This window comes from Harpia harpyja, chromosome 4, assembly GCF_026419915.1.
Source record: "Harpia harpyja isolate bHarHar1 chromosome 4, bHarHar1 primary haplotype, whole genome shotgun sequence".
Taxonomy (NCBI): Eukaryota; Metazoa; Chordata; class Aves; order Accipitriformes; family Accipitridae; genus Harpia; species Harpia harpyja.
The window spans coordinates 77,531,877-77,554,888 of NC_068943.1; the positions used below are offsets into that span (position 1 = coordinate 77,531,877).

Consider the following 23,012-nt stretch of genomic DNA (forward strand, 5'->3'; position numbering starts at 1 on the left):
GCAGGAGAAGCAGATGAACTATTAATGTAGATGGGCTGCAAGATGATTGTGATGAAAAGAACGAAGAGAATCTATAGCTAAAATTAGAGGCTGATGGAACTGGAGGGATAAAAGATGGCAACATGGACAGAGGGGAAAAGAAGTATCAGCTACAGTGCTGTGTGGAGGATAAAGAATGGGAAAGGGAAGGAGAAAGGGCTTAGAGGGCAAGCCCAACTTTTCCACCATGGCCAAAGCCAGGAAGGGAAGGAGAGAGGAGGAAAGCCCTCTGTAAGTGAAGGTGGCTGCAGACAACAGACAGAATTCTAATGTTTGCCAGAGTGAGATTTTCACAGCTCCCGCTGGAAAATTGGGAAAGCCTACTTCCTCAGCTCATGGAGGGCAAAGAAAGGGAGGGAGACAGGAGAAACTTATCAGTGTCTGCGGAGAACTGAGACACAAAGTGATAGGAATGTTATATAAGGAAAAAAAGTAGATTATATTCCTAAAGATTTTCTTTCCAGAATGTAATTAACCATAGTCACAGCAAAGCTGTGAGAGATTGAAGCACAGAAGGGAAGGTTTCAGGAGAGACTACTTTAAAATATACCTGCCAGGAGCCAGCTCTTAGAAAATCATTTTAATTTCCCCTGATCTTGTCTGGATAGAGTTCAAAAGCCTTTTAAATCTTGTTTTGGCATTCTGCCTTCATAGCTGTTTATTTCCTATGATTTTTATCCAACTCAAACTTTGGGAGCTATTTTCCTGAGCTGGTTCAAATATAGCTGATACACCCCTTCTTTCTTAGACCAATATCTTAAATAACTGGAACTTCATAATGGTATGAGCTTTTCTGTGACAAGCGAAAGAAAATGGTGATGCTGGTTGCTTACTAAGAGCCTGGTGCCAGACAGGACAGTCCAACATTTAGACAACCTTCAAGCAGAGCTGACAGAAGATAGGACTTTCTGTCCTGCAGGTTTTTGCAGGCCTTCTAAACACAGCAAAATATTTCTCTGTAAGGGTTTGTAGAAACAACGTTTTTTTGTAGGGGATCTTTCCTGGGAAGCTTCAACTCAGGGCCATTTCTACCCAGGAAAGAGTACCCCTTCCCACGTGGGCTCTGCTTGCTTCACCTCACGCTGGGGCCTTTGGGGCTCTGCAGTGCTTGACTGCAGACCTATTAGACTTGCTTAGAGCCAGGATGGGAATTAGAGGTGACTGGGAAAATAGAGTTGTGCCCTTCCGGGTTTTTTTTTTCAGTATATAAAGACAGCCTGAAAAGTATTTTCATTTTTCAACTCTTTACATTGACAAATCCTTTTTATATTGGTCATTCAAGCCTATTGTGGGCAAGAAAAGTACTAATGAAATGGTGAAGTCAGAAGACCCAGGTGGAGGGAAGCTGAAGAGAGAAAACACCTCAGGCAGACAGTTTAAAATTCTGTTGGTTTTCTTAACACCTATTTATCTTCAGGGCATTAACAATTTAGGTAAATGGCACCAGTATCAAGGAGTTACCAACTCAGTCCCTGCGGTTGTGGAGACAGAGGGACCACATACATTCTCAGTGGGCATGTCTACATGATTGATGATACTGAAACAACTATATCAATTATAAGTCCTGCTGCTTTTATTTTGACTGAAATCTGTGTAAAGAAACTTTCCTATTGGCACCGTGCAAGTTTACTGAAGCTAGCAAATTAATTTATAATGAACTGGAATGTTCATATTAATGTTATTCACACCAGCCTGCACTAGCCCAGGAAGCAAAAGACAGCTAAGAGAGGGTTTCACAGTCAGCATAAGTTCATCAGAGATTGTCCTGCCATCAGAAAACATAGGCTTGCTCTTTGCAAGTGAGGGCAAAACGTGTATCCTGGGCTGTGTGTCCCTTTGGTGGTAGCTTAATTTCAGGCTGGTCTAAACCAGTCATGAAACCACAGCCTTGTATGCTTTCCTTGGTCTTGGGATTTTACTGTATTGACAAGATCTGAGGTCCCCTGCTAAAGCCAAGCAGAACAAGATATGGTATTGCCAGTCTTTTTAAGGAAAAGAATGAGAAGGAAAAACTACCTCAGGGAAATAAATGTCCCCTTGCTTTCTCTGATAAGACTGGTTAGAAATATCCTTAATGGATCATCTTTATGACAGGAACTTTCAGAAGCACCTCAGGAGCACAGGTCTCCTCACCAGCTCAAAAAGTGAGTTTCATACTGTGAGGCTGGCTGCAGGTGGTTCAGTGAGTGTCGATAGCTTTTAAGAAGGCAGGGTTTGTGTTTGCCCTCTTAAGCTCTGGCATAAAGGTTTGGTTTGGTTTTATCCAGATGACAACTAACGTGGTCAAGGTACCTCACTGCTAAATCCTGTCTGGAGACAGGGAGCCTGTGTTTAGTACGAGGTAGCCACAGGCCTTTCCTTTTTAAGCACAAAAAGCTGTGTCTTTCATCATATCCAAGAGTTATTTCACAATAAAAACATAGTGAAGACAAGGCTCTTAAGTTTTACCAGAGGAAAACTCACTGAAGTCAGCCTCACATGGGGTACAGGGCTGATCTTAGTGAATTTACCTTATGGCAAAACTAAAGCACATTTACCTCTGGCTACACAAGCATATTGCCTGTCTGGGGGGGTAACAGAAAGAACCAATATAAAGACAGTTTAGGTGAAGCCAGCAGTGTCTCCTCACCTATTTTATGGCACAATAAGGCTGTCTTGGTCTCTGCTGGTATTTCTGCAGCAGGATTGCAAATTAGTGTTAACTATCCATCAGCAAAAGCTACTTTTTTTGCCTGTAAAGATAGTCTTAGGGAAATGGGGTTGCAGCTCAGGCAGAGGGCAGGAAAGCCTCCACGAGGGTATTGCTGCTAAGACGAGCTTGTGCATGCAGCACGTACATCTGCATTCTTAGACACATTAGCATCAAAACCCCCAGCACACTGGGAACTTAGTGTGGGCTAAGCTGTAATGCTCGCTCTCTGCACAATGCTGTTATCTTATAATTTTGCCTGAGGACAGGCTTAGCCAAGCCTGCATACATTTATCCGTATGAATACCAAGTAATTCACGGAAAGCAGGAAGCAAACCAAGTGGGCTTGCTGGACAGGGGAGTCATGGTTTTATTTACAAGGAGCAAGTACATATCGAGCACCTCGCTCCATATTCCCTTGTTACTTGCACGTCCAGCTGGTTTTTGCAAAGATGCTTTCCAGGGCTTGTTGCCTGAAGCCTGCACGTTGCTGACATGGGGAGGCCTGGGATGATGGGCCACACCGGTTTGGAATATGTCAGCTTAGCTGCTGTTCGCCTGCTACCATGGGTAAATGCACTTAGGAGCCTTCTCCCTCTTTCACCCCTCCACTATTTTTTTTTCCCTTTTGGTCAAGGACAGAGGAGCCTTTGAAAGCTTTTGATAAACTTATGTAATTGGGTATGTTTTCCAAAGCACGGCTCTGTTCTTTCTGAGGGCTTAGCTAAGAACATTATTCCGATTCTTCTCTAGGCCTTCAAAAGTGCCGATCCTTTCAAACATGTGCAGTGTGAAGGATTACAAATTTGTTTTTCAAAGGACCCCAAATCCCTGCTGCTTTCATCAGTTCCCCTCCTTGTGCCCCCAGTTTTCCTTTCCAGCCTCGTAGCCCCAGCAAAAAGCTGCAGGACGCTGACACTCCCTCTTCTCCTGTCCCTCCACCTCTCACTTTTTCATCTTCTTTTCAGCTCCCCCTGCCCATACCCCCCCAATATTTTTTATATGCAAACAAAAGTGCAGAGACGCATTGCCATGGCAGCAATGCCGCAGTGGGCCCTCCCCTCCGTGTGGCTGCGAGCTCTAAACTTTTAAAATAATGGCCTGAAAAGAACAGGAAGGGGACAGCTTGGGGCAGAGAAAGAGAGCGAGGGAGAGCGCAAAAGCAATGAAAAGTGGGACAAAACCATTGGAAATGCATTCAAGCTGACATCACCACCCTTTCCCACAGTGGTCATTCACTTAGGAGGCTCCAGTGTCCATTCACTGTCTTAAAGCTAGCTTTCTAGAGCCCTGGGAGACCATCTTTGCCAGCCTGAATGCCTTTTTTGTTGTGAAACAGTGAACTGTTTCTGAAACCCTGCATAAAGGGCTGAGTAATTCACTGCAGTTGCCAGGAAGTCTGAGCCACTTGTGAGCTAACAATAGTTAACTTTATCTGCCGGCCCGAGCCCCCCCCTTACAGCTGTAGGTCCCGAATTCTAATAAGGGCTTTACTCATGCCTCTGAGGTTATGGTAATATTTTATACATCTTTTTTCATTAAGACACAGTCATAGCTACTGTTGAGGCACCGGAGGCAAGTGCTGTCGATTGATGGGGGGGTGGGGAAGCGGGGGGGAGAAAGAAAATAGCTTTTTATATCAGTCAGGCAGTTTGGCTGTTTTATACTAGAAATACAAACTTGGTTTGGGGGAAACCAGGGAATGTAATTTTAAAAAAATCACATTAGAAACCCCAGAGTCAAGCAAGACCTTATGATTTCTATCTGTGAAACAGCCTCAGCTTTTCATATTTTGGGGTTGTTGTTTTTATTTTTTGCTCTCCTTCTTCTCTGTCCCTGTGCTTGCAGGCATGATGGTGACAAGGAAGCAGGTGAATCATGAGGGAAGTAGATGAAATTGTTTGGGTTTCCCTTTTAATCCGGATTTGGATGTTGATGCTCAGAAAAATTCTGCACAGTGACAGCACAGCTGTGTATAAGTGGTGACACAAAACAGTGATTCATACAGTGGTCCTGCAACGCCGAGAACCGTGGTGTGCCTTTGAAAGATGTGGATCATCAATTTTCTTCTTTACCTTCTGAACTAGTTGCTTTCTTGAGAACTAACAAAATCAACTTCAGTGGAAAAGTTCTACCTTATCCGTTTGGCCTCCAGTGTTTTGAAAAAGAAAAAAAATATTGCTTATTCCTCACTTTTAAGGAAATGATCACTCAGAGTGGAATTTATTTCAGAGCATCAGTGTGAACATTCCTGTTCAAGGTAAAAGACAGCACAGCTTGAACAACTCTTCTGTGTCTTTGGTGTATGTGTCTTGCTTGCTGTGCCTTGAGAAATAGCGTTAGAAACACCTGGATGAAAATAAAAACACATCTTTCAAAGTTCTACTCAATACTTTACTAATTTTTATAAAAAGTGATTGAAAGATGCATATAGGTTTTGTAAAACTAAACCACAGAGATGTACTTGATGTATTCCCCTAGCACAGCAATACTGTTTTCTTGATCTGTACTCATGACACCAACCAATGCCTGTGGGAGCTGCATATGTTGTGGATGAGGTCACTACAGGGTCACTGCATAGTAAATAAGTTGCTTGGCTTTTTGGGTAAGTTCAAGTATTGAATCACTTTCATATCTTCTCTCCAAGTGACCTTTACCAGGGGGGAATACCATGCTCTGATGGAGTGACAGATTTGAACTGGCCCTTTTCCTGTCTAACAGCAATGACTTCTGAACTTCGCTGTGGGTTTGTCCTGACAAGAATGAAAAGCTGCTTTCAGAGGATGGAGGCTCACAAGCTGTGCGTTGTATGTGCGCACACATGGGCGTGCATACATCACCCACTCCCCAAAATACTCTCTTTTCCCCTAACGCAGATGAACTGCGAGAGCAGTCACACATCGGAATGGCAGAGCCCCCAGGTAGCAGGCAGAGGGGAGAGCGGGGATGCAGGAACACCATTTTACAAAAGGTGTTTATTAATCATGAACTAACTGTAAAGTCATCAAAGCTACCCCCATGGCCCTGACTGAAAGCTCTGATCTACTGGCAGTGCGACTTTCTCTCGGCGTGGACCGCTTCTGCTTTTGAGCTGAAACACATGAGCTGAAGCTGACGGTGTTGTATTTTGACAACCCATTTAAATAAAATGAATTTATTTGCTAATCCCTTGTGGGGAGGGAGTATAAATTAGAAGGACTAAGAGCATATGACGGAGAGAAAAGGAACCCAGCTTTCTAATTTACAGTGACCTTCAGGATTCACCATAAACCTTTACCACCCCCAAATGAATATTTTGTCTCATTCTGGAAAGAAGTTTTGATACATATAAAATATCTGACCACTTTTTTACATGCCCAAATGCAGACGAAGCGCTTTTGAAAGCCACAACCTGTGACACGGACTTAAAATTTGCCCCTTAATATATTCATTTGCCGCATTTGTCTGTATGATGTAAGCCCTCTCTAATCATCTCCTCCCTCTCAGAGCACCGTAAATACTCCAAGCAACTGTATGCCTCAACTAGATGCAATGTGATTTCATTCTCTCACTCCATTGGGCTATCTACCCACCAAAATGTGCAATACTGAGGGATCACCATCAAATTTGGGCGTGATAGGATGCCAGGGAAAAAAACAACACAAACTCAGAAAGGATTAAAAAAATACAGTACTAGTCTTGTATTTCAAACTGATAGGCAGGATTTCTTCTGGAAAAAGACAATGATTGAGGTTTTTTTCCTTTTTAGATAACCAGGTCAAGCATTTTACACCCTTTGTTGTGAAACCTCAAAACCTTAGCTGTGGAGTTACCTGGGATGGAGTGTCTCCATGGCTTTTACATTTTACTTGTGCTTTCAACTTCCATAAAGCAATTTCTTTGATCTCAGTGCCCTACTCAGCCCCTTTTGGCTCCTAATGCTTTGTCCTCTGCTTTTAGTGACTTCTTTTTTCCTGTTTCTAAGCTTGGTCTCTCTTTCCTTCTGTTCTGGCAGACCTGTCTCTGACTCCCTGAGTTTTCCTTATTTAGTGGGATTCTTTCTCCTCCTGGGCTGTGTCTTGCTTGTTCTTGTTCACGCCTCTGTCAAAGGTTTCTTTGTTTCCAAGCCTCTTCCGCTGGACTTCGGTTTCTTTTTTATCAGGAAGTTCTGGCTCAGAAAGCCTCAGCATCCTGTCAAGGACCACGTTAGCTGCTGGTAAGTGTGTCCTACAGCCCTAGAGCTGCTCAGAGTTACCTTGGGATCCAAAACTCTGTGAAGAACAAGTAGCTAACAGCACACAGCTTGCTCTGACGGTGCTCTTCTCTTCTCCTGACAGCCTCTGTCCTGGAAGCAGCAACATGAGAGATGCTCCATATTCATAGTGCATGTTTGACTTGCTATGAGGCTCCTGTGTGAGAAGATCTGACCCGACGGGGACAGTGTGAAACCCCAGAAGGTGATCTGTAAGAGCAGACTGTAACTTTGCTGGCCCAGTTCTTCCACCGGACTGCAATGGCCACCCAGGCTTTTCTATGTCTGGCTTACAAGAGATCTCTGCTGGACCAGAAATGGCAGGGGACCCTTAGCAATTGCATCTGACACTGAGGGCCACAGCATTCCTCCTCACTCTCTTCCTCTTGCAAGGGCTGAGGAAAGGCAAGTGTTGTGAAACCCTTAAGAGAGTTGTATTTGTGAATAAAGGGATGTTTCATCCCTATGCCAGTTGTCAGGTAGGATCCCTATTACAAGATAAAGTTGAGGCAGGAGAAAAGGTCTTTCCTCTTTGTACATCTTTAGAGAGTAAATATTCTAAAATAAAACTACAGAAGAGACAGTAAACCCAATGCAAGTCTCTGTTATACCCAGCATAAGCATACCAATGTCATCGGCATGAGCCCAACATTTGCAGTTTGCCTGTTCATTAGCTGGATCACTCCATTTTGATGGCGCATTGGTTTGGCACCGATGTAACACCTTCACAGCCAAACTCTGTGAGCCCAGTTTGAAAGACTGCAAGCATTTCCTTCAGGTAGCCAAGCAAGCAAAGCAAAATGAAAGCTGCTGGTGAGTGAGAGGAATAAAAAAACTGGATAAGAGAGTGTGATATTTCTCAGAGCCCCACTGGGAACGTTGCAGGAATCCTAAAGAACACATCCAAGCTGGAAGGAGAGAGGAATGTTTTTTGGCTGGAGTTGGTGCAAACGCTTACCGTGCAAGCACCGAGGGCAGGCCTGCCTCTTTTTTTAATGGCTCAGGGAATAGATGTGGTCACAGGATAACAGGAGGCAAATCCTTTTTCTATTTTTTAATGCTTGCCTGTCTGTGTAACACAGCCAGAAAACTTCATTTCTGCACTGGGCAATGCCACTGAAGAATCGAGCCACTGGTCCTTCATTCAGAAACCTGATGTTTGCCCAGCTATTCTCTCAAGTCATCTTTGCCAGTGAAGTCTAATTTCAACTGCATGTGTGTCTTTATCTTTTCTGAAGCAGGAAATATTAATCACTAAATGTGATTGGTCTCACTGCTGCTTACCCTAGGGCAGCTTTTTTAGCTTATGAAAACTGGTGTCAGTTGACATTGTCATCCACATGGCTTGATGAGTAAGAGCTGAAGCTGAGCTATTTCCATTATAAATAGACAATAAAGCAGAGAAGCTGATAAACGCTGAGGTAGGGTAGATTTCAGCAGGGAGGTTTTATGAAATGAAGTTTTCTCATTGGCTTCATACCCATCCTATTACTGGAAATGGAGCTGCCTATGCTCATCCTTTTAATGTTTTTATTAAGAGATCTCATCAAAAGACAGGAGAAGACTGTGCAGCCAACTGAGAAAATTAAGGGGGAAAAGGCTTATTGTTATATAAATGTCCCTTCCTCCCACTTTTGCAGAGCTGTTCTTGATCCTTTCAAAGCAGTCTCCCTTCGAGAAAAGAAGATGCTGTTAGCTCCAATCATACAAAGAAGAAATTACAACAGTTAGTCTTTTATGTTAAAATTTTAGTCCATTAATGCCATTGTTATTTATCTAGCGCAAACTGAATGCTAGGGGCTTTTCAGATAGCAAACTCCGCATCCCAGTGTATGGTGTACGTGTGATACATGCAAGAGGATGTGTGAGTCAGCATCTAATTAGGTGCTGGCCTGCACCTGAGGAGATTGGCACTGGTATCCCATCTCTGCGGCACACAGCTAAGCCAGACTAAACACACTTTTCAAAGTTGCTCAGCTCTCATCTTTGAGGTATGAAGCCTGATCTCTCAGTGCATTACTTTTTCCTGCTGGTAAAGTAACCACTTCCCATGTAAATAAGGACTACTTAGCGTATGAAACTGGTGAAGGGTCTAGAGCACAAGTCTTATGAGGAGTGGCTGAGGGAACTGGGGTTGTTTAGTCTGGAGAAAAGGAGGCTGAGGGGAGACCTTATCGCTCTTCACGACTACCTGAAAGGAGGCTGTAGTGAGGTGGGTGTTGGTCTCTTCTCCCAAGTAACAAGTGATAGAACAAGAGGAAACAGCCCCAAGTTGTGCCAGGGGAGGTTTAGATTGGATATGAGGAAAAATTTCTTCACTGAAGGGTTGTCAAGCATTGGAATGGACTGCCCAGGGAAGTGGTGGAGTCACTATCCATGGAGGTATTTAAAAGATGTGTAGATGTGGTGCTTAGGGACATGGTTTAGTGGTGGACTTGCCAGTGCTAGGTTAGTGGTTGGACTCGCTGATCTTAAAGGTCTTTTCCAACCTAAATGATTCTATGATTCTATGCTCTCATTAGAGACCTCTGTGCACTGCTACAGCATGATACGTCAATAAATGCATTTCTTCCTCTGCCAGAACACTTTTTGATTTTCTGTACTCAGTTGCACAAACAAGCAGGGAAATTTCACCTGTATTTTTAACAAGTTTGCTCCATACCTCCTTTCAAAGTTCTTTTTTCCCTTTGAAGGATGAATATTTTAAATTAAACAGAAAAGGTAAGGGGCAAGCTGAAGGATGGATGCAAGGCTTACAATGCTTAGGATGAAGTTTATTGTAATTTCCTCCAATTTTTTCCCTTCCTGTGCTCCCTTGGAGAGAAGTTTGAATGGAAAGACAAGCAGAGTTGATTCTTGATTTCTCTAGATACCCGTGTCGAGGAAAATTCACTACACTTAATTGCCTAAGCAATTGCCTAAGCAGGTAATACCTTCTGCTCTCAATAGATAGGATTTTCTAAGCTGATGCACTCACCTGTCCTCTAGCAAAGTCTCTGAAAACTGGAGATAAAAGGTTGACCTGATCCAGAGGGTCTCCTCCATTTTGGGTATAAGGACTGTTAAGCACCTCTATAGGGTCACTGCCACACATCCATGCTTCAGAGAGGCCCCTCTGGTGATAAACAGAAGCAGCAGGTTAAAGACAGGGCAGAAAGGGTGAAGTAGCTGTGTTTCTTCTGATCCTTTCCACCTGCCCTAGGCCTTGTGCATGCCAAAACAGAGGCGACACAGGCAGAGCAGAAGGGGACTCCTCTTCCCTTTTTGAGGAACATCAGGGCTGGTCCTGATAAGCTGAGCTGGAAAGAGCATTTCCATGTGCCCTGGGGCATCCTGTGGCTTCAAAGACAGCAAAATGCTTAACAGGGATGTGCCTGAGTTCGGGTTTCACACAGCCCTTTCTGAAGCCAAATGCCTGCATGACATTGTGCTATAAACTATGACATTAAAGACCCTGAGACCCAAGGTCCTCTGTAGGGGGGACCGTGGGCAGTCATCTCTCACCCCTATGCCAACCCTTTTGGGATTAGTTGCTCACTTACCAAGGGGTATGGGTTGGGACATCAGTGGTCCTGGGCACATCACCTCTATATGGATCTAGAAGATAAAGACATAAACACATAGCCTATGCCAGAGCTGAATGTCTCTGAAGCCTTTGGATGTATAGTGCAATTCAGAGCTTGATTTAGCTCAAACAAAGAAAAGGTCCAACAAAGATGTTTGGTTTGGGACCCCTGTCTATAGAACATTATAGTTTTGGTCCAAGTATATCTCTACTATATCTCTGGCTGCAAACGTAATCCTCCTTTATACATAGGCTGATGCCCGTGTGCACACACAGGTAAATGCAGAGAGATCTCTGGGGAAGGCAGGCAGTCAAGTGGGCAATCCTGCACGTTGGGAGCTCACACAGAGCCCAGCTGATGAATAAATAAAGGAGTGCTACCTTTCGAAGGTGCCAATTTCTTAACCTTTGGGATCATTAACAACTTCTCCCTTCCATTGGAAAAAAAAGCCAGCAGTTCCTGCATTTTTCTGAGACACAAGCAAAGCATTTAGCACCACAAATAAGCTCATAATTTGACAGGCAAAATGCCAGGAAAAGTGTAAGCAGATTTCTCCCTCCAAGGCCCTGAATATCTTAGTGATCCTTTACTTATTTTTCAAATGCTATTTCCTTTTTGTTTGATCACAGGTTTGGGTCAAGATACTCTTCAAAATATCATGCCTTGTCCATGTGCATTTTCTTAACCTTAAGGATGTTCACAGTTTCCTGCTTTGTCAGCCAAAACAAACGCAACACAGAAATGCCTACACATGTCAAGAGCAGTCGCCGAGTAGCTCTCATTTTTAATTTACCTACAGATGGATGTACGATCCATCCATGTATTTTTTTTTTTCCTTATGTGCAAAGCCAGCATCCACAGAGTTGGCATAACAAGTATTCGAGAAGCTGTATTTGCTGTGAAAATCATCAAAAGGAATTAGCTACAGTATGCGAACAATAACTTTAGATGGCAGGGCTACAAAAAGAGCTCAGGCTGATAAAGGCCATAGGCAGGCAGAATATTCAAGTCCCTTGAAAATGAAATAATGCTGTCTTCCCCATGGGACTTCTAGCCAAGAAGCCCAATGGGTTTTCACAAGGGCTGGGGAAGCTGGTGGCACCCTGGGGCAGAGTCTGCCTGCCCCGGGCTCCTCGTTGCAGAGGAGCCTTTGGATGCTCTCTCGGGACTGATCTGAGAGGACGGGACTGTTCTCATTCCCCTACCTGCTCTCTGAAGGACCAGGCTTCACCGTCACAGCTGGCCATCCGTTCCTGCAGAAACATGATGCTTTGGCACAGTGGGTGTCCCAGTGCTCTCCTCATCTAGGGAGGTGGTTCAGGGATGAGAGTAACGTAGCATGGGACTTCATTGCCTTTCTGTGGGATTGCTGCCGCATCAGAGCAAGGTGATAGTTGCAGCATTTGCATCAAGTCACAGTAAATGAAATTGTGACTGAGTATAGGGAAAAAAAGATCGCTGTGAGAGTGGTTCAGCACTGAAGCAGATGCCCAGCAAGGCTGTGGACTCTCCATCCTTGGAGACAGCCAAAACTCAACCAGACAGGCCTGAGCAACCAGCGCTAAGTTTAAAGTTAGGCATGCTTTGAGTGGGGGGTTGGACTGGAAACCTCCAAGGGCCTGTCCAGCCTAAACTGTACCATGATTCTATGACAGGGAAGGACGAGATGAGCCTCTCTTCTTCTCTCTTATTCCTCCCTTGCCTTGCCTTGCCTTGCCTTCCCTTCCCTTCCCCCACTTTTTGGATTGGCATTTGGCTGCTTTTCTGCTAGGAAGACAAGGTTTGAAGGTAATCCAGCACTCTACATACACACCTGATTTTGAGGAGAAGCTCACATCCTGGTGGCAATTTTATACACTTTTTTCAAAATGAAATGACTTGTTGAAGATCATGCAGTACATTGGCAGCAGAGCATGACTGCGCCCTGATAGTCTGAGCACTAATATTTTGCAGACAGAGGACACTCTCTTCCCCGGTCCCTCTGAGGAAAGGAAAAGAACATTTCTGTAGGCAGGCAGCCTCTATGAGGAACCTGTCACCATGGTGAAATGCCAGTTGTGATTATACTGTGTAAACCTCCTGAAATCCACGTGTCAAGTGGCAAAAAATTAACCTTAAAACTAACCCCTACCAATGACATTAAAGAGAGAAGAATGACATATTTAATTTTCTTAGTACTCACCAGGGAGAGAATGGACTCCGGCCTTGTTCATTAATATTTAATAAAAACTTTATTAATTTTCTTAAATAAAGGGTTTAATGTCTGACTTACACCTACTTCTTGGATCCCAGTGGAACTCATCTTCTTTGTTACCAGCTTTTGCATTTGCTCTTGGGATCTTTTTTTAAAAAAATCTGTTTTTTCCTCCTCTTCTTCTTGACAATGAATCGTAAAGAAGTTGGCCAGACTGCAGGACAAAGACATAGCTACAGTCAGGATAGCTGTAAGAGTGAGAACTGTATGCTGTCTGAGTTGCAAATAGACAGGGACATGTTTCTCTTGCAGTCCACAGCAGGATGCTAAAAGGCCCAGCCCCTCAGAAGGCTCCTGAGCTGATCGTACACCCCACTCAATGCAGAGAGGTAGCTAGCAGCACCACACTGTAATTAATTCAATAACTAATCACACCATGATGAGATGCATGGCTGAGGTGACTGCTGCAAGAGTGCTTTAGGGAGTAAATACAAACCCAAGTCCTGCTGCCATGCAGGCACAGCCTCAGGAAAAGGGACCCACCCTGCAGCAAAGCCAGTCTGCTTTATGTATCCCAGCGGGATGACCTGGGGATCTGGCTGGGCATCCCACGGCTCCGTACGCAGAACTGAAAAGGAAGGGTGCAGGGGAACCCCCCTCCAAAGCCAACACTTCTCACTGGTGTGAGGCTGCCTGCCCTGACTGCAGCCGGGCAGAGGGTACGGCACAGCCCCCGGCTGCTCCCTTGCCCCTACCTCCAGCCCACGGCAAGTGGTAATTAGCCCAGGAGTGTGTTAATTTGCAGCGTACAGTTAGTCCTCAAAATGGCTTTTGCTTAATTTAATGACAAAACGGACTTGCTTGCTGGCCACTTCTCAGCATTTATTGACGCTGGTGCGTGAACACCCAGACCGAAAGGGGAGAGGGGCCACCGGGGCCGCCTGAAGAGGATTTGGTTGAAATGAAGGAAAGCACCTCTTGGAGGAAGTTGGGAAGAAGAGATTTGTTTTGGACCAGTGCAATTTTTGCATCGCAGAAGAATTTGTAAGCGGTTTCTTGCTGTTCTGGATTTTCTTTTTTCCCCTCCCCGAGGTTGTGAAATTTCCCGAGTTATGGAAAACACAGGTCCTTACTCAGGTTTTCAGGTCAGCAAGAAATTTGTGATCGTCTAAGATGAAATCGCTGTGACTTTTCACTGGTTTTGTTTGTGATGCACGCCACATACAGGGAATGCATCACATGCACCTTGGAGCTGAAAGATGAAGTCCAGGGAATGGTTCTGGATTTGTCTGCATGTAACACTGATTAATTTGGCCAAAAGCCTGTGACAAGAGCAATCACAAATTATTTCTGAAGTTGATTGTATTAGTCCATCACACAGAAAAGGGAAACTATAGGCCCACTTTTCTTTCACAGGATATGATTAATTCCCATTGATTTAATCACTGCTGGTGTGTGTGTCAGGTGGGGACAGAGCAGGGGGAGGAGGGAGGACCCAACAGCAGAAAACCAAGCATTATCTCTAATGCTAAATTTTCCTCACTGGAAGTCACTGAAAGGCCTCAGCTACAGGATAATGTTCATACACCTATTTTTTTTCTGCTGTAAACAGCAAAACATTTTATGAACAGAGTGGGGAATATGGATAGCCAAGTCAGGACTCCAAGATTACTTTACTGCTTACGGTAAAGCGCTGCAAGTCTGGATTTGAGAGGTTGCTAGTATCATGCAGCAGGGTCTTGACAAAGCAAACAAATCTCTGCAAAAATGGAAACACCTTCCCTGTGACAGGAGTGCCGCTGCCTACACAGCTATTGGCAGTTTGCAAAGCCTGTGTAATCGGTCATGGGGATAAAGGGCAGAAATATTTCTAGATGCAGCACTTTTCTGCTGATTTCAGGATTGCCCTGCAAAGCAATACAACCATTCTCACGAATTCATGTTCCCTGTTTCTTCTTGAGAGCTATCTGCTTTCTCCAAAAAAGAACAGTGTCTGTCAAGGACACCTAATCCCTATTCCTTGCTCTCAGGGGGTTCACTCAGGTGGCAAGAAAGACCACAGCTTAGCTGAGTGAAAGTGGGCTGATGTTCTAATTTTGTTCTTCTACTTTCCTTTTGTTTTACAATCTTTTTAGGATTAGAAACTTTCTTAGGAGATGTAATTCTCCTGAAATGGAGTTTCTGTCAAAAAAGTAGGGACAAGGGAAAATCTTAAGAAGTTTGAAACTTCTTGTTTCAGCAGTCTTTAACGGAATACTGCTTCAAAAAAGCCCATCAAAATGTTTTGTTTTGACATTTTCCAAATGAAACTTTTTGACCTTCTGTTTCAAAATGGCATTTTTCATTTTAAAAGTGACTTAAACTAAAAGGAAACAAAGCTCAACAAGAGGACTAAACACCTGGAAGATGAGGTGTGCATTTCATTTTGGGTTGAACAGTTTAATCTGAATTACCCCATTGAGAAACCCAAAATCATTTGCTGTAATCAGAATGATATTTTCCTGATTTGTCAACACTGGACAAAAATAATAAAAAAGTCTCTTACACGCCTCGACTTTAAGCTGAACATGTGGTTGGACAAAGTGGGCATTTTTTTATTTGATTTGCAGTGACAGCAAAACCTTGAATGACAAAAGAGCTGCCTAAGATATTTCTAATTTCTCTGTTCAGTTGGAACAGATCAGCTGCAAAAACACAGGAACAGCAAACCCAGCCCAGTACTTTTTGGTGATGTGACAACTACAGCTGCAGATAGTAAAGCGTATAGTGAAAAAAATGAGGCTGATGGTCAGCCCTGAAATGGGCCAGCTGCAACTAAATTTCTGAGCCAAGACGCACTACCAGCTCTTGCGAACTATTATTGTCTCTCATCTAAACCCAGCCCTAAGACCTATATTTTTTTTTTGCTAAAGCCCTATGTTACTGACCTGGCTGCCCCAAACAGCTTCCTTGGAGCTCTTACCGCATCCTCTCAGGGCTGTGGCTGCTGCCCATATGCACTGAGCTTAGAGGCTAAAAATACCGCCAGCTACAAATGCTACCACATAGCAGGAGCATTTCTTTCTCCCTACGAAATCCCTCCATGTGGATTGTGTTACCATCCCGCCTCGGCTAGCACATGCTGTCTGGGATTAACCGGCCCGTGAAACCAATACCTGCCGGGGGCCAGTTCAAACCCGATTCTGCCCCCGGACCAGAGCCCCCCGTGAGGGCAGGTGGGATACTTACCTGTGTTCCCTCAGAGGGGTCAGCATCTCTTTTACTTCCCCTCTTCAGGGGTAGTCCAGGCTTGGCAAGAGGTGGCAGTCAGTGCCCCCCTCCCCAGTCCCCATCGTGACTTCCCCATCACGCTCCCTGGCATTTGAGCTCTGTTGTAATTCCCCTTCTTAGTCCTGTTGCCCAAACCCACCTTTCACATGAGGGTTTTCCTCCTTCTTTCCTTCGGGAAGACTTCTGAATCTTTGAGGGCATGGGAAGGGGCTTGGTGAGGCCCCTGCTAGCAGTACGTGGATAGAGCAGGGAAGGAGTGTGTAGGAAACTTAACTCTGTGTAGACGATACCATCCAGACACTTTGGCTGTCACTCCTTACCCTGTAAATCCAGTGTAATCTTACAGGCATGAGTAGAGCTTCCTTTTTTATCTGTGCATGAGGTCAACATTTGGCTTAGAGTCTGTCCTTGCCATTGTGTATATATATGTATATGTATAAAAATATCTATGTAGATACATAGAAATTAAATGAAATTCAGCAACTCTGAAATTAAGAACACAAATGTCACTGTAGTAGCTTGAAAAAATAAGTGACGCAAGACTTAGCCCTTTCGGGCTACCCTTTCATGTTGCAACAGCTTCTGCAAACAGGGTGTCAGGAGGGACTGGGTGACTTAAGAAATTTGTGACGAGGCACGGAACCCTTCACCCTTGGCTGTCTGGTTGAGGTGTGACTCCATGCAACAGTGCCTGAAGCTTGCTCCCATCAAGAGCGGTTTGTTATTTGTGTTGTTTCTGCTTCCGTTCAGTGGACAGAGACCTCTCAGAAACTGCCAGACCCTTTGGTCTGAGCTGAGGTTCCCATTGGAAAAAAGGCTGTAAATAGAATAGGTGAAAGATGGTATTTCTTTCTTTCTCCTAGTTCAGGGCCAAGGTAGACTGGCATGGCACCAAGGGCATAGCTGCACTTCCCCTGCCCTATGCAACAAGGGCTTTGGGACCCTGGATATACTTGCAGAATGTTTTATGGGCGCTATCGCTGGGCATGTAAAAGAGCAGTTTATTACAGCAGAAGCTCTGCTGATAGCACGGTGCCCACAGTGCATTCACAAGGATGGCTGGATTATTAAGGGATGTAAAAAGAGCCTTTTAGAAGCATCACTCCTACACACCAGGGTACAGCAGGAGGTGCACAGCGGCGGTCTGTGTGTCACTCACAGCAGGGATTGCCGGCACAATGGCTTCTGGTTTTGCTGCCTGTTCAGTATTATTTGTTTTATGTTGATACTGTCGATGCACTTAAAGAGATTATGTATTTTTCCCATGGCATAAACAAAATGACTTGCATTTTGCAAGGAGAGTAGTGGTAATGAGAAGTCAGGCTTCAAGGGGGAATGATGGTAAGGTTGACGGCAAGGAGAAATAAATCTCACATGCTCAACTTGGTCTCAGCTGACTGCCATTTCCTTAAATAAATTAATAAAGTCAAGTCCCCATGTTCTTATGTTATGAGGAGGGGGAGAAGATGGAATGAGCTGTGACCTCACAGCGAGCAGCGTTTCTAGTAGCTGATCTCTTGCCATTAGCTCAAATCCAGCTTCAAACAAGACATGAGTTTGGTGGTTCTCCTCAGGCCAATGTCAAACCTTTGCCGTCCCCTTTCCATCCCCTACCTTGAAGCAACCCAGAACTAGACATGATCACAGAGACGGAGGATGATGTAAGAACTCCTCTGAAGCCAGCCGGGCTTTGGGAGCAGCTCTGGCCCTTCTACCCTACCCCACGTCACCCCTCCTACCCCCCGCTCAAGTGCATAGCCATGAACTAGATTGAAATGGGAAAGGGGAATCATGCTATTAATATCTCCAAATTGCTGCTCCCTGGAAGGTGCTGAGCATTCATTCGTCCTTTGTTCCCAGGGGACAACATACTGTACGTTACAGCCATTTGTTGTTTGGGTTTTTTTTTCCCACCCAAATACAGAACAGTGGCAGCTGAGCCGCTGTATGAGAATAGCATTAAAATGTGTAATGCACCATAAATAAACAGAAATAGACAGCCAGGAAGCTGTGGTAATCCCTGCTTTGATGTAGCATGAATTATGATGTGTGTATATATGTAAGTGAGTGTGCGGGGGGGGAGGTGGAAGGGGGGGTGTTAAGGGCTTCATGTTTCTGGCTGTGCTTGTTTTGACTCAGCTGCTGTTGCTCTGGGAAGAGAGTGAACCCAGCCTGCCATTTACATATCTCCACCTTCACACTGACAGCTGCTGTCCCTTGACTCAGAGGAAAGGGATCTCGACCTCCACCGCCTGTTCCCTTGGAGTCCCTCCCTCCTCCTCCTCCTTGTCCCCTCTGCCCCCATAGCAAGGCAGAAGGGGGAATTCTGGCCATCTCCCAGGGACCAGGTCACTCCTCCTGCCACCTAGGGAGGATCCTGTAACAGCCTGGGCTTCAACACCACCTTCCAGAAGTAGCAGCTTTATGTTTCTTGGGTCTGCATCAGGCTGTTTTTTTCTTTCCCTGCTGAGTTCCCACTGCTACTGGGATAGTGAAAGCAGCAATGGACGTGTTAACAGTGGGCAGATGAGGTTATTAACAACTCGGCGTCATGTTTCCCTCAAGGTACTGAGCATTAAAAAGGTGGCTGTTGAATCCTAGTGTTCTGAGATCAGTAAGATACCCACAGTAGGTGGAAAGAAAGGAAAGCCAGCAGAAAAAAATGTAGCACGGGCGTCTCCTTGTTGATTATCTCCTATCGGCGTCCCAGGGACTCCTTTAGCTGGCACAGCAAGCCGCTTGTTTGGAATAATCTCCTGCCCATCCCTGCTACAGCAGCAAGACAGCTTATTAAAACAGCCTGGCTTTCTTTTTGTGCTCTTTGCATTAATGTTTTACCTGGAGCCAATAGCCTCCCTCTGAAAAACTTGTTTGGTCTGAATAGCCACAAATGAGTCTAACAGTGCTTAAGTGCTGCTCGGGTTCAATGAATTCCCTGACCTTATGATAATTTAGGTGTCACAGGGCACCAATAAATGCCAAAAACTGTCTTCCAGCCTGTAACTAGCTGCATAACCACCGCAGAGCGCCGCGGTGCTCATGCTCAGCCAGCCTGCGAGGCCCATTAATGAACCGTGAGCAGCAGAGTCCCTCCAGACCCGCGTCTGTTCTCGCCCTCTTGCAGCTCCTCGGCCGGAGAGAGGCTGCTGCCCTCAGCTGCACGTTATCCCACCTGCCTGGTTCAGCTCCGGGCTCTGCACTCAACCCCAGAGTGAAAACACCAACTAAAAGGTCCATTCTTCTTGTACAAGAAGCGCCATTTTCAGCTTGGGGGGGAGGTAGAGAAAGCGCAGGGCTTGGCTCTGCTGACAAGCTGTCATCTCAGACAGGGAAAAGGTTTAAGAACCCAGAACTGGGAGCACTTAAACATTTACAAATTTTTCAGTCAAGTCTGACCAACTTAGATAGTCGTAATGACCTGCTGAGAATGGGTGAAGATTTCTTGAAAAGGTGACATATTGACATAACCAAAGGCCACGCACAAACTATTCGAGTGAAGGAGTGGTTTCAGCTAGACAATTTCAGTGGGAATTTGGCACCTGCAGCATCTGGAGCTATATTTTTCCTGTTGTAGTCACTTAACACAGTTACTTTTTATTTTAATATCATTTTTGCAAAGAAGTAAGGTTGTGTATTGAAGTCTTTCTACATATAGGGACTGCAATGCATAAAAGCAGCAGGCAGCCCTGCTATTTTTCTCCGAGGAATGAAGATGCACCTTGGTGGAGCTGAGTTAAGGCTGTAACTAATCTCTTCCCGACTCAGCAAGGAACTGAAGGATGCAGTTAACTTTATTCACAAGCTTTAAAAAGTTTGTGAAACGGGTGAAGCCTTGCTACTGCGCAGCATAGTTGCACACTAATGGATGCATTAGAAAATGCTGTCACAGCACACATATATTGCCACACATGGTAATTACTCAAATTGCAAGACAATTATCGTTCCAATACTGAAATAGCTGACTTGCACTTGCTTCACAAATGCTAGAAACACCTTCCTTATTCAGACCTAGCAGGTCTAATTCTGTCTTATGTTGTAGCTCCATTGCCCTCCAGCAACACAAAAGGCCTGAGGAGGCCAGAAATAGCCTCTGGGGAGCAATCTCCAACATAAGATTTTCATCCTGGCCCATCTGTTGGCATACCACAGGGCCTCAATGCTCAACTGTCTCATAAACCTCTGCCCATGGCCCTTGTTGGGAAGGGGCCATGTATTTGACATGTGCAAGCAGAGAGCACTACCTAGCAGTTACTCAAAAGCAGCTTGTGGTCCTAGGGGCTAAATGAAACTCAGTTCAGGAGATTACAATAATTCATGAAGCACCCCTTCCCTTCTCCCTCTCCTAGCCCCAGAATACCATCTCCTCCTCCCCTCCTGCTCGCTGGCTATCACCCTGTAGACCCTTGTTAACCCTTCTCCCTGCGGAGAGGTCAAGTCGGAGCAGGAGGGACAGTGCAGGATGTGGCAGGGTGTATTTTGGAGTTGGTGATGAGCAGGAGAGGGAAGGGAAAAGCAGGCTGGGGCTCCTTCATCTCAGTGAGCAGCTCCATGCGAAGAGTGGCAGGACAAACCCCGGGAAGCCCATAGTGTGCCAGCCCCTGTTTCTGGAGACAGCATAGTAAAGTAGGATGTCTCTGCCTTCATCCTGAGGCACCAGCTCATGGTGAATGGGCAGAGGGTCTCAGGCAAGAGGTGGGACTCCTTGTCTTGCAGAGCTACAACCTCTCCCTGCCTTTTGCTCAGAACAGAAACATCCTCCTATCCGGTTTTTCAAGTTCTCTGTGGCTCTGTCCTCCAGCAGGAATGGGGCTGATGGGTCTTCCCCCCACGGGGCCATGAGGGCCCTGGGCTTTCTGACCCTGCCACTGAAGTGCAGAGCAGAAGGTTGCCCCCCTGTCCACCTGCCAAGCACTGATAGTTCAGATACTGGGTACCACCTTCTTCTCTTCCTTCATTTGGGTGTTGCTCTCAGCATAAATCACACTTCTGTTGTGCACAATATTTTCAAAACTGTTACACTACTGCAAAAATTATATAAACATGAGAAATATCGACTGCCCTCATCTCGAGATTACCTTTCGCTCTCTGTAAAGACCAGACTTGATAAAGTAACTATACAAAGTGGCTTCTCCTAAGTCATCTCTCTTATTTGTTAGCTTTAGAGGCTCAAACCATCCAATAAGACCATGATGGTTTTTAACATTCTTTCTTGATCAGAGGAAAAAATAAGTATTAAACTTCAAATTAACATAAGGGGATTCTGCAATGCAAGAGTTATTTAACAATGCAAGCCTGACTATAACAAATTATTCTGCTAATTTCTGTAAGTATGTAAAGCATACTTTCACCAGCCCAAATGTCGGTATATCCAGACCTCTGAGAGTTTATGATTTCCTTTGCATTGCAGAAGAAAAATAGATTTTTTTTTTTAATGAAAAATTATTGACACTTCAGTTCTCCCCAACTAAAGTTAATGGAAGGTTTGTCATTGTCTTAAATGAAGTCAGAATCACACCACTGCGGTCCTGTTTAGTGTCATAAAATTGTCAAGCTGCCAGTTTCCTGTTGGCTTGTTAATGGCTTTTTTATGATATTTAAAGCAGATAAATTATTTGTATAATGATTTATTCTACTTTGCAATTAATTGCAGTCATTGGAATATATTTTATCTTACACTGGGGTTTTATTTTGCATGCTGAGGCCATTACATTTTCATTTTTTTATGGTATTTGAGAGCTTTGCATTTGTCCAAAAGATGTAAGTATGCCAGTGAATGACTGGATGCAAATTCAGTGTTCTGCTTTCAGGCGGTTTATGGCATTCAGTCAGTGTCTTTGCCGAGAGAGGTTTACATTTTAAGGCTTTGGGTTTTGGGGGGTTTTTTTGTTTGTTTTTGTTTTGGGGGGTTTTTTTGGTAAAGCTTCTGACACATTATTGCTAGGATTTCAGGTAAATCCAGTGTTACAGGACTCCGTGTTTTTTGTTTATATTTGCTGGGGTTTTTTTATTTTCGAGGAATAACAAGAATGAAATGTGTATATAAAACCATGGTACATCATAAAACATATCCTATTTGCACAAAGATACTACTAGCATGAAAATATCAGTAGTTATAAATCCATCTCCAAGAAAAATAACTATATTTCTCTGCATTCAACCAGCTGTTCATTAAATGGAAAAATACTTTCTTTAAATTGTCTAAGTTTTAAGGTCATGTATCTCCTTTTAATGGCTCAGTCTTTGAAGGAGCATTCTTCCAGTTGTTAAACTAGCTCTCAACATAAAGTCTTTTCTACTGTTTATGTGCATGAGGATGAAATTTGTATTCTCACAGAGAGCTAAACCAAGACTTATAGCCTTTTTCCCCTGAAGATGTGTTCTCCCACCTTTAAGATGCTTATGCTTTTGAGGTGTGGAAGTTTGTGTGAGCCATAGAAATCACCAAAGCAGACAAAACTGCAGATTTTTGGTATCCCTCTGTCCTTTGTATTTTAGAGTCTTCACTGGGCTCCTGACCTTGACGGAAGCTTGGCCATGTTTACTGTGAATACCTGAAACTGACAGCTAGAAAACATGGAAAATAAGTTGTGTTACTCCTTGAGTAACTGTTTATAATGTATGGACAGAAATAGAGCATTACAAGGAAGGTCAGTGTGGGGGAGCTCTACTAGAGGTCCCGTGAGATGGAGTGACTGACCTTAGTATTGCGCCAATAGCAATGGCATTGCACTCCTGTTCAAAGGCTCCACTGTGCAAAGAGCTGTACCCCCACCTAATCAAAGACAGCTCACCTGGTAGAACTGAAAGTTAAAAGTGTAGACTTTTAAGCTTTCGTTATTTGTGTCCCTTTTAAAATACCTTCACTTTCACTGACAGCAGCCTGCCAAGAGTAAGTGTGCTTTCACTTAGCCATTGTTTGCCACCCCTTAACAAATAGCTACCTGTGGATGTTCATGAGCCTGATAACATGGTCTAAAACCCCAAGGCAAAACCAAAGCAGAGAGAGTGCAAGACAGTAAAGTG

At 44.4% G+C, this 23,012-nt stretch overlaps 1 long non-coding RNA gene across 1 annotated transcript; it reads right to left on the minus strand.

Moving 5' to 3' along the window:
• Positions 1–10,501: 10,501 nt before the first annotated feature.
• Positions 10,502–15,703, minus strand: LOC128141081 (uncharacterized). Its single transcript, XR_008234891.1, has 3 exons — positions 15,647–15,703; positions 12,339–12,506; positions 10,502–10,556 (listed from the first exon to the last, which is right to left on the minus strand). It is a non-coding gene; the product is annotated as an uncharacterized LOC128141081 (long non-coding RNA).
• Between the last annotated feature and the right edge of the window lie 7,309 nt (positions 15,704–23,012).